This window comes from Scardinius erythrophthalmus (assembly GCF_964197995.2).
Source record: "Scardinius erythrophthalmus genome assembly, chromosome: 17".
Lineage (NCBI taxonomy): Eukaryota > Metazoa > Chordata > Actinopteri > Cypriniformes > Leuciscidae > Scardinius > Scardinius erythrophthalmus.
Genome location: NC_138237.1, coordinates 4350672 through 4363222, shown reverse-complemented (window position 1 = coordinate 4363222; position 12551 = coordinate 4350672).

Sequence of the window (12551 nt, the reverse complement as noted above, 5' to 3'; positions counted from 1 at the left end):
GTCTTGGTTGATCTTGACTACACCTCTGGTCTTAATTGATCTTGACTACACCTATGGCCTTGATTGGTCTTAGTCTTAGTTTTGGTCTTGACTACACCTCTGGTCTTGATTGGTCTTGACTACACCTATGGTCTTGACTGGTCTTGACTACACCTCTGGTCTTGATTGGTCTTGACTACACCTATGGTCTTGGTGGATGGTCTTGACTACACCTCTGGTCTTGGTGGATGGTCTTGACTACACCTCTGGTCTTGATTGGTCTTGACTACACCTATGGCCTTGATTGGTCTTAGTCTTAGTTTTGGTCTTGACTACACCTCTGGTCTTGATTGGTCTTGACTACACCTATGGTCTTGACTACACCTATGGTCTTGATTGGTCTTAGTCTTAGTTTTGGTCTTGACTACACCTCTGGTCTTGATTGGTTTTGACTACACCTCTAATCTTGGTTGGTCTTGATTGGTCTGACTACACCTCTGGTCTTGATAAATCTTGGTCTTGGTTTTGGAGGTCTGGTCTTGACTACATCTCTAGTCTTGGTTGGTCTTGATTGGTCTTGACTACACCTCTGGTCTTGACTGGTCTTGACTACACCTCTGGTCTTGATTGGTCTTGACTACACCTATGGTGTTGGTGGATGGTCTTGACTACACCTCTGGTCTTGATTGGTCTTGACTACACCTCTGGTCTTGGTGGATGGTCTTGACTACACCTCTGGTCTTGATTGGTCTTAACTACACCTATGGCCTTGATTGGTCTTAGTCTTAGTTTTGGTCTTGACTACACCTCTGGTCTTGATTGGTCTTGACTACACCTCTGGTCTTGACAACACCTATGGCCTTGATTGGTCTTAGTCTTAGTTTTGGTCTTGACTACACCTCTGGTCTTGATTGGTTTTGACTACACCTCTAATCTTGGTTGGTCTTGATTGGTCTGACTACACCTCTGGTCTTGATAAATCTTGGTCTTGGTTTTGGAGGTCTGGTCTTGACTACATCTCTAGTCTTGGTTGGTCTTGATTGGTCTTGACTACACCTCTGGTCTTGGTGGATGGTCTTGACTACACCTATGGTCTTGATTGGTCTTGACTACACCTATGGTCTTGATTGGTCTTAGTCCTAGTTTTGGTCTTGACTACACCTCTGGTCTTGATTGGTCTTAGTCCTAGTTTTGGTCTTGACTACACCTCTGGTCTTGACTACATCTCTAGTCTTGGTTGGTCTTGACTACACCTCTGGTCTTGACTACATCTCTGGTCTTGACTACATCTCTAGTCTTGGTTGGTCTTGACTACACGTCTTGGTTGGTCTTGACTACACCTCTGGTCTTGGTTGGTCTTGACTACACCTCTGGTCTTGACTGGTCTTGGTCTTGGAGGACTGGTCTTGACTACACCTCTGGTCTTGGTTGGTCTTGACTACACCTCTGGTCTTGACTAGAGGTCGACCGATTCATCGGTCGGCCGATTAATCGGCCGATTTTTTGCATTTTTAACATAATCGGCATCGGCCAATATCCAAGTGTATCAAGCCGATTATTAGGCAGGCGCATCTGTGGGCAGCCTAGTGTTGTTGTTGTTGTTGTTGTGGAACACGCGTTCGACGCACGCTGCGCCTAGAGTCATTCTCCAGCAGAGTGAGCAGACCTCATCCAGTGCTTAAGGAAGGAGCTAAGTTCCTTGGAGAAAACTCCTTTATATTTAATTAAAAACTTTTGATATGTTACTGCCAACTTAGAGAAAAAACATGAATAGGCGACATGACGTTCGGCTACTTTGAAATTGATAGCGTAGTAGAGGTTGCATTAGCACAGCAGAAGGGTTGCTATCATGTCACAATAAGTAAGCAAGAATTTACAGACAGAGAATCTGAGACTTTTATTTGTTCTGTTTGTGTGTCTTATATTTGAGAGGGTTGTCACTCAATGCAGAGAAATAAGTAATTAAAAAAGAGACCAACTATATGCTAGTGAAGGACTGGCTTTGCTTTGCTAGCGTCGTTGTCGCTAGGGTTGGGTAGCTACAGACAGACCCGGAGCTAATACGGCACTGGTGCCTTAACGACCGTTATTTACCGGACCGAATATCAACGCGCATTTCTGTGCTTCATTTCAGTGCCACTGTTATGTCTGTGCTTCTCTTGGATGCTCTGAAAACGGACGTTAGAATAACAGAAACATCGCTTCGCTGCACTTGACACTAGTCAGCAGTTAACTTTAGCATTCCGTTAGCTAGTAGCTGGATTCAACACGGTTAAAATGCTGGCCAAACAGTAGTGTAATGTGTGACTGTATTTCACTGTAGACTAGGGGTGGAACGGTACATGTATTCGTATTGAACCGAAACGGTACAGGCGTCACGGTTTGATGTATACATTTCCACGGAGAATACACGCTATAAAAATAAATAAAACTCGCGTGCAAAGTAATGCGGAACTACTGTTAGATACGCGGGTTCTTTAGGGACACCTAATCTGCCGCCGGCTGCGATGTAAAGATTGCAATGCTGGAATTTGTTGTGTGTGTGTGTGAGAGAGAGAGAGAGAGAGGCGCGGGCGCGATCGAGATCGAAAAGTCGCGTGTGTTTAAAGTCGCAAAGTGTTTACTTATATTTTTGTGCAAACGCGCGCGCGTGTGTGTGTGTGAGGCGCGGGCGCGATCGAACAGTGGAAACATAAAAAACATACTCCGTCATTTTGTTTATCAGGACATCATTCAAACTGCAAAGTGTTTAAGTTACTGTTAATTAAAATGTTAAGGAAAACAAATATATTAATCTGAAATGTAGCAAATTAATTTTCAATTCATTCAGGTACAATTACCAAACATATCTCTTGTTGTCTTTTGTACAAGTGCAGATTGGTAAAGTGTTCAATAAATGTTTTTGTTGAGAAATTTTGTCTATCTTAAGTAATTATTTGTGTTACATTTTATCTTTCAAATAGAGGTTAAAAACAAGCACATAATCGGCCAAATATCGGCCAAAATAAATCGGCAGCATTTATCGGCCATCGGCCGACCCAGATTTCAAAAGATCGGCATCGGCATCGGCCTGAAAAAAACCATATCGGTCGACCTCTAGTCTTGACTACACCTCTGGTCTTGGTTGGTCTTGACTACACCTCTGGTCTTGACTACATCTCTAGTCGTGGTTGGTCTTGACTACACCTCTGGTCTTGACTGGTCTTGGTCTTGGAGGACTGGTCTTGACTACACCTCTGGTCTTGACTACATCTCTAGTCTTGGTTGGTCTTGACTACATCTCTAAACTTGATTGGTCTTGACTACACCTCTGGTCTTGACTACACCTCTGGTCTTGGTTGGTCTTGACTACACCTCTGGTCTTGACTACATCTCTAGTCTTGGTTGGTCTGGACTACATCTCTGGTCTTGACTACATCTCTAGTCTTGGTTGGTCTTGACTACACCTCTGGTCTTGACTACACCTCTGGTCTTGGTTGGTCTTGACAACACCTCTGATCTTGACTACACCTCTGGTCTTGGTTGGTCTTGACTACATCTCTGGTCTTGACTACATCTCTAGTCTTGGTTGGTCTTGACTACACCTCTGGTCTTGACTACACCTCTGGCCTTGACTACACCTCTGGCCTTGACTACATCTCTAGTCTTGGTTGGTCTTGACTACATCTCTGGTCTTGACTACATCTCTAGTCTTGGTTGGTCTTGACTACATCTCTAGTATTGGTTGGTCTTGACTACACCTCTGGTCTTGGAGGACTGGTCTTGACTACACTTCTGGTCTTGACTACACCTCTGGTCTTGGTTGGTCTTGACTACACCTCTGGTCTTGGTTGGTCTTGACTACACCTCTGGTCTTGACTACATCTCTAGTCTTGGTTGGTCTAGACTACACCTCTGGTCTTGATTGATCTTGGTCTTGGTCTTGGAGGTCCGGTCTAGACCACAACTGTGGTTTTGCTGTGTGGATCTTGTATTGTCTTGGTCTGGGTCTTGAGTTGCGTTTACTCCTTGTCGTAATCACGAGATTCCGACTTGTAAAAAGTGTTAACTGTCCTCGTAGAACTCGTAATTACAGCTTGTAAACTGCTCTCTGCACTCTGACTTGTACCACTTGACTGTTTGATCATATTTCACTCAAATTCTACTGAAAGTTCATTGTATTTAATATAAGAAAGTTACATGAATTCAATAAGCTGAACTTAAACAGGATGAGTTCCCAGCATGCTTTCCATAAGGAGAATAAATGCTAAAATGAAGCGTTTATTTCATGTTTTTGCACAAAAATAATGTAGGGAGAGATGCGTTACTTTGATCTTCTGTTATGTTGGGATTTATATACCATTATAGTGAAATTACAGTAAATTCCAGGTTTATTGGTGTTACCAAATGTATTATAACTTCAGGAAATCTTTGTTACTACAAACACTTGCTGAAACAAGGGGTAAATTGGGATTACTTTAGTAAAGACAAATGGCACAGTTTTTAACATGAATGAATCAATGTCATTTATTGAAGAGCAAAGAGCACAACACTACCATCTGATGATAGTGACCAAAAAAACAAGAAACTCAAACCAAAATAAACCTGTGAGAATGACGCGGACAGAAACACCAACGCCTTGAGCAATGGTCAAATGTAATGCGTGTACAATCTGTGTACAAACACACAAACATAATGTGCTGGAAGAAAAAAAACGATGTTTCACTTTGCTGAGCAACAACTTTCAACACTGCCAGAAAAAAATCATGTGATGCAGAAACAGTCGACAATGACAACACTGAGTTTGTAGTTTAAGTAGCATTGTTTCTTTTTTCAATCTTTTCTTTTTTTTATTCAAACACAGATATTAATAGGCAATTGCACAGATGAGAGGCTCAAATACTATTTGGTAAATCCCACCTGATTGTAGGAAAGTTTATACACTGAGTTGATGGAAGGGTTCGGACAATCCGTCGCCTGCTCAGATCCAGACACATGCAAAACAGCGGCAGAAGCTTCTCAGGTGTTTAATGAACCGTTCTTGATTTCCCGACATCTATTCCTGTGAGATGTGTGCTGGTGTTTGATTCTTCCATTTGTTGAATGAAAATGTTTTGTTTTGTTTTTAAACCCAATTACGTTCTCGTTCTATGTACCTGTGTTTGTTGTGTGTGTAAGGAAATTAACTGAAACTGAAATACACTCTAAAACGGTTGCGTAAATAGAGCGCAATACACTCGAGTTACGAATGTAAAATCTTAATTCATTTTCTCCATAGGGACACTGATTTTTAATGATAACTTATAAACCTTTAAAGACACCTCTACTGTGAGCAACGAGGTTGTTAATTGATGGTATTTGCTTTTGTGGAAGCCGTTAGCACACATTATTTCAACTTATTCTTAAAATAATTTTGTTTAATAGCGGAATTCGTGGTGAAAACCTACATTACCCATAACGCTGTAAAGAAAATTCCACCAATCAGAGTCGAAATTATCTTGTTAGCTCCGCCCACTACCATCAAGCACTGCGAATTATGTACTCGAGTGCCTACGCTTTCAAAATACTTGTATATTTGAATATATATGCATATTTATATTTCTCCATCGGTTTTATTTATTCGATTATGTTGTTCGCAATGCTTCATGGGATTGTAGTTCTTTCCCTCACTAAAGCTGTTAAGTTCACAGTTTTGTATGTTTGTTTGATTTTCAAATACTTTTGCTTTAAACCAAAGTAATGTTGTGATTCTCCTCGTAGATGGTTGGTTTTGTTCACGGCTTATAACGCTTTAAAAAAGACTTTTTAAAAATCCCTTTGGGAGAAATGAATGGAGAAAATACTTCCGGAACCAACATGCACTGAAAAATCAACTCTATAAACTACTGTTGATTCGTCATTGATTATTTAAATGGAAATCTTTGGACATTTCATTGTTTCGAGTTGTGAAACAATGCAAACATTTTTATTTACATCATGAGACAGGTTTTATTGTTGTGACTGACCAAAACAAATGGTTTCGGAATAAAATCACTTGTTCTCTTTATTTATGGTCAAACATTTTGTGGAAGAACATGTACTTTGAATGCTTCAAAGACGTTGATCATGAATGCAAAACTAAAATTTGATCAATTTTCTCTTGTGATTCCAACAACAAATCCATTTTTTACATGAATATAATGATTTAACAAACCAACAAATGAACACAATGTCAAATGATGAAACTGAAAAAGAAAATAATCCATTTCCAATCCATTTTCAAAGTAGATCTTTGGAATACAGTCCATAATATCCTGCAGTCGGTTCAAGCGTTTCATCCAGTTAAACGCAATCTTTGGAATTTCCTCCTTCAGTTGAAAACACAAGACGTCAAAACTCACTTTAACTCCTGCAAGGTCTGTGTGGACTTTCGTTCTCAAAAGAATGAAGTGTTTTTACTTTAGTAGTAGATTGTCTGGTACATTTCATCCTGTTTTTGAGGATGTTTAGCTGTTGTATTTTTGGACAGGATTGGTATAGTAGACACATCTAGAGCAGAATGATTAAGTACAGACCGGTAAACCGTCTAAACAAGTTCTTATCTGTCAAAATTAAGTCCAAACACACATACAGCTGATCGGTTTCTTTTCTGAGATAATGGAAGATTAACAGTCGAAACACTTGATCAGAAAGATTCGTTCAAATGGAAAGCGATCTTGGGTGAATCTGATTCACTAAGTTTCACGGTGCGATCGAAAGCCGAACTGATCAAGTGCACAACGTTTCTATACACATCTGAGATGAACTCTTCAAGAATTAGATCAGGCCAACATGCAAAAAATGAGGCTCAGTTAAAGAAATGAAAAGGAGACGGCTCCAGAACTTAAAAGCTATTTAACGACAATGCATTACACGCTAGCTAGAACCGTAAAGATACTCATGCATAAATCAAGTCTACGGCATTGAATGATGTCTGCAATGCTACATTTCCACACAGAACGAGAAAAGAATGGGAAGAAAAATGGATGTTGAAAATGAAATGTAAGCGAACTGTACAACAGAAGCGATGCCGAAGTATGAAAACTGTAAACTTGAGGCTCATTCTAGCAACCAACCTTTCCCAATCCAAAAATAATATCCTTGTTGAGAATATGAGCCACCCTTCAACAAAATAAGAATAAAATCAGAATTTCGTAAAACTTGCACCACGAACAAAATTGTGAAAGTTGTCACATTAACAAGAGAGAAAAAGACAAGCATTGTGTTTTTGGTAAGCGAACCTCAGCTATTACAAAAATCACAACTTAAGATGTATAAAGCTTTTTTTCTTGGTTTGTCTTAAGTCACAGTTACTAAAAAATAAGAGTAAGTGAATAATTTAATACATACGCTATAATAACAATACCCTAACACTATCTTCTATGAGGTATATCCGAGAAAAATTTGGTAAGAAAAGCACGGTCTGCGCCCTCGACATGCTCAAAGGTTTTTCTTTTTTTTTTTTTTTTTTAAAGCTTTGCAACCATTCAAAGGAGAGGAAAGAGAAGAGAGAAGAGAAGTCTAGAAAGCCTTTGGTATAGAGTTATTCTTTGTTCTTTGCAGGATTGCATTGCAAAGCACCATAACACCAGCGTTCGCCGGGGTCGCTGAGGTACTAACAGAAGAAGAAACAGAGAGGTCGAAACTTCGCTTTGGTTCAAGCAAGGCACTCATCCAACAATATCTCATACTTTACAACAAAAGCGCTCTCTACGTCTATTTCAGGGGATTCTTTCTGAAAACAATATGACTTTGGAGAGAACCTGTTTTGGTTTAATCAATGCACACTGCAAAACATAATTGGTAACACTATATTTTGATGCTCCACTTTAGATATTCTACTCTAATATTCTAATGAGAGTTAGTTGACATGTAATTATCGAAATAAAGTGTAATCCAATTATGTTCTTCCTCAATTGTCTTGTTTTCCAGTACCTAAACATTCTTAAATTAAGATTTACTGGAGAAGTGAGTTTGTGCTTAAAACAAGAACAAATATCTGCCAATTTAACTCCATTCAAACGAAAACTATTTTCTGACCCCATTGGCAGATATTTGTTCTTGATTTAAGCATAAACTTACTTTCGCTCGCAAAACCTTTATTGTTTGTTTATTGCAACCCAAAAAGTTTGCAAGCGAATGGAAAGTTTCTCGGGGAACGCAAAATCATTGAAATATAATCTTTCCTACCATCTCTTTTTTTTTTTTCATCACCATGTCCCTTTAGGGGCTCCGTATTACCTCGCTTAATTTCAGAAAACTAGTCATTTTGCTTGCAAGTTAATGATGCTGCCTTCACATGCTATCGGAAATATGCTAAAATACGGGTTTCCTAGTTAAAAATTGGACATAAACGCCCTCTCAAGTTGTATTTACCACTGGGAAGCACAGAGATAATTTTGATACCCAAGTTCCCAAGTTGGGCATGCCATAAACTTTAAACATGGCGAGGGGAGGAGACTGCTGCTGTTTTCTACAACAGTTACATCGCCTTGTCTTGTCGTTAAAGTAGTCCATATTTTCAATCATTTGAAGTGCATTGTATGTTTTACACACAGTGAAAATAGCCTGTATTTGACAGAAATTCAAGAATCGTCAGCAAGCTATCTAAATAGCGTAGTGAATGTTTATATTGTTGTCAATGAATGGGAACGCTAAATATCATTTTGGCTTTAATACGATTTTCCCAAAAATAGGCAAGAATAAACCTGGTGTCCTTCATAATTCCTGTTCTTTCCGAAAACATAGCACTTGAACGCGAAGAACTTTTAATTACGACTTCAGAAGTGGGAAGTAGGAAATTTTTGATAGCATGTGAAGGCGCATAAGAATGTCTAACGCGCGTGAGTTATATATAGTTACAGTTCTTACCCAGCGCAGTTTTGTGGGTTCTTTGTTCTGTCGATCGGTTTATCACCGCTGTATGGAGGACACACACCGATGTGGAGCTTTAGTGATCACAACACTTGTTTAATTTAACATTTGTCGGTGATTAAATAGTGCGTCTCGTCTCTCTCCCAGCTATTACAACTGCCGCGCAAACTTGTTCTCGCGATATTATCCACCAAATCATATTAAAAGGCGTAGAATATTATTTATCATCTTAAATATCACTCATTACAATTTTTTTTTTTTGATATTCGTACTGGAAAACAAGACAAAATACTGAGGGAAGGATCAGATTTCTTCCACATCATACAGAATTACTGCTAAGAATATTGATCTATGTCAGTGTCTTAACTGCCGACGACAGCCGTGTTTCCCTAAAAACCATCCAATATATCGAGTCCTTTCGGTCTGGTTCGAGATTATTAGATTTAGACTTTGGTTTTGGAGTTTTTCGTGCACAGAAACACCAACGTGTTTTTAACAGAATGGATTTACATCTTTAAGAAAGTTTATTTTAAATGACTTAAAACTAAAACAGTCAGATGTGGGAATAGTTCGCCAAACTGATTGATGTTGGCCTATTTTACTTGCTTGGATATGAATGTCTATTGGTATTGTCTACACTACAATTTTTTTTTCTGCCTGTGTTTTTGTCTTGTTTTTTAGTACAAATATCTAAACATTCTTAAATCAAGATACATTTACTGCGTCAGAAAGATAAACTTAATTCAAAGGAAAACTTGATTATTTTTCCATCTCCATTGGCAGATATTTCTTGTTTTACAAAACTAAACTTGCTTAGTTTTGTTAAATTTTTCAGAAAGCAAGACTTAATATCTGGTAATTTTGCCAATGTTGATTTATGAGTTTGATATTTGTAGTAGAAAACAAGACAAAAATACTGATAAAGAAAGTTTCTAAGTCTGAAATGGCATTTTATTGCACTTTTCCAAGCAGGACACTGTAAAAATGTTTTGTTAGTTTTTTCTTCAAAGTTGTAAATAAAGGATTATTGGAGTAGTTTTTGCAAGAAAATATAATTTCAATCTTTCAGCTTGTTTAATTCAATGTGTCGTCATTTATTTGTAAAGGTTTACTATCCATTTCTGAGTGAAAATTGTTTTAAAATGTTTTCAGTGTTTTTGGAAATAAATGTAATGAAGCATAAAATACTGAACTGAGAGATGCTTTGACTTAACTCATCAAAACTTTGAATATCTGAACATTTCCATTAGTTTCAATATTATGTCCCATGTGGTTTGCGTTTGATCGTTAATGTTTCTGTGCCAGACAGATCTTTCTCAGTGGGTTGGTTTTTGCATCAAGGTCTTTTACGGGCGATCAGAACCGCACAGCGCTCAAAAACTATACAGCTCGACGTCGAGTCCCATCCGCTCCATTGCACTTATTTTTCCGAGGAGAGGAGGAACTCACGTCTGAATAAAGAGGAAGAAGAGAGAAAAGAGTGGAACGAGTTATCAAAATATCCCAAGCATGGCGTCAAGCGCAGACCGTCCTCGAGAAAAAAGAAATCTTTGGTATCTTTGGTTTCATCAACACGATTAAAATTACAAATGGAAAATTCAGTGAGGTAGCCTCTGTGGTTCTCACTATAGAGATAGAAAGACTTTTATACACACACACAAGTCAGTCTTGGAAGCAGCTTTTTCTAGTTTTTAAGGGATTCCTCTATGTCCTTCTACGAGTGAAGCAATGAATAAACGGCCTCTCAGCGTCCGTGGGTTTTATCTTTGGTGAGTCCTGCGTTGATCTCCGTTAACGTGTGGCCCCGTATATGATCTCGAAAACATCAGGCTTGAAATTCGGTGCTTGTCCTTCGACAAAACGCGTAATATCGATCGCAAAGACAGATTGTTTTCATTCGAAAGAAAATCAACTAAACGATTTACATAAAATCTCGACATACATACAAGCATACAAACATGTGAGTTGCAACTAAAACCTGATCGCTAACACGTTCCCAGAATTATTCTTTCTAAGAAAAATTAAATACACCCTTTGTCTTGCTTTTTAAAGTAAAGCTAACTAATAAATTAACAGAGCATCTTTGATGCACTAATAGTCATCCAAACAATTACGTCTAATTAAATAACATTATTAAATAATCAAGAAACAAATAATAATAATAACAACCTTCTAGCACATTTAGTCATAAATAAATAAGTCTGATGGTGTCCAACAGGCAAAAGAAGTAAATGTAAACTTTGGCAAGCTAATCAGGAAAAAGGAGGAGGGGTTTTGGCAACTTAAATTATGTTCAATCATAGCAAATATAAATTACATAAATAAATCACATATTGCAAAACCTGGGTAAGACATTGTACAGAGGCATTGGCGAAATTTAAGACAAGCAAAGAAAAGCTCTTTGGCCCATGTATCTAAAGACCTGACTGTCGTGAAGAGCAGATGAATTCTCCGTTGGAGAATCTTTGGACTACAAGCTTTTAAAGAGAGAAACCTAAAGGATAAAGCTATTCGACCTACAGTCTGCAGTTTCCTCTCTACAGAATTAAGTGAGCGTTTTTGGCAGATTATTGGCTTTTCAGTTGGAATATAATGTATTCTGTACCAGCTGCATTGGTGCCATGCAATAACGCTAACGACTCTCTCTTTCTCTCAAACATGGGAAACGTGGGATTCGGCGCCCGGAAACGACGTGCATATGTGATCGACGATGGCTGGAAGAGTGCAACTCTTTGGTATACTGATCCATTGGGATATGAAAACAAAACTACTTGGGATTGCATGTGCTTAAAGGTGTTTATCTTTGGTATGCCCATCAGGCTTGAGTTACACCTTTAGTTTTAGCTGTGAGACGGATGCGACTACGGGGGGAAAACCCAGAGCAGAGCCGAACCCCGAAACGTCCCATGTTTGGAAAGAGGCAACATCGCACCGATGCATTGTGGGAATGGAATTGCGGCGGGAGTAACTCTGAATCTTTGGTATTGTAGCTGATGAGGTTCTTGTTGTTCTTTCCATTTGGGTTGAAAAAACTGCATAGGCACACATTAAAGACAATCTTCAACTTCGTTTGAGAGACGCATCATTCGGGAGCCGCCGATGCCGTGGGAAAAGCTCCGTCGCTTTAAAACCCTTCCGATCCCATTCTGCTTCCTTTTTTCCAATGTCTCCACGATCCGAACACAACAAAAGACGCCGGCTCGGCGTTCCCCGCTTTGTCGTCTTTGTTTGTTCGTTGCAGTTTTTTGTTTTTTTTTTTGGTTGTTTTTTTTCCTCTTTGTTGTCCTTTGTTTGCAGAACAGTTAGGTGCAGAAAAAGTTTCTTTGGTGTCGATTTGTCAATAAATAGAAAAAGTCTTTAATGTCCGTTTTGAGCGATCCGAAGAGGCCCTCAAGCGTAACCCGGGAGAGAACTGCTTACCGGCTCTCGGTTCAATAATAAGTGAGCACGAGTGATGGAACTTGAGATGAGTAGCTATATGAAAGAGCTCAGTAAAGTGGTTTTGTATTGGAAAGAAGCTAAAACCACGAGAGAAAGAACCTTTGGTAAAGCAAAACTGGTAGGCGTTGGTGTGGAGATTGTCCTCTTAAACTCTTGTAAAGGCCCTGATCACCAATGCCAGTTTGGTTTCTTAGCATAATACAGTTACAGTCGTGACAACGTGAAGCTGATGCATGTGTGTGTGTGTGTGTGTGTTTGCA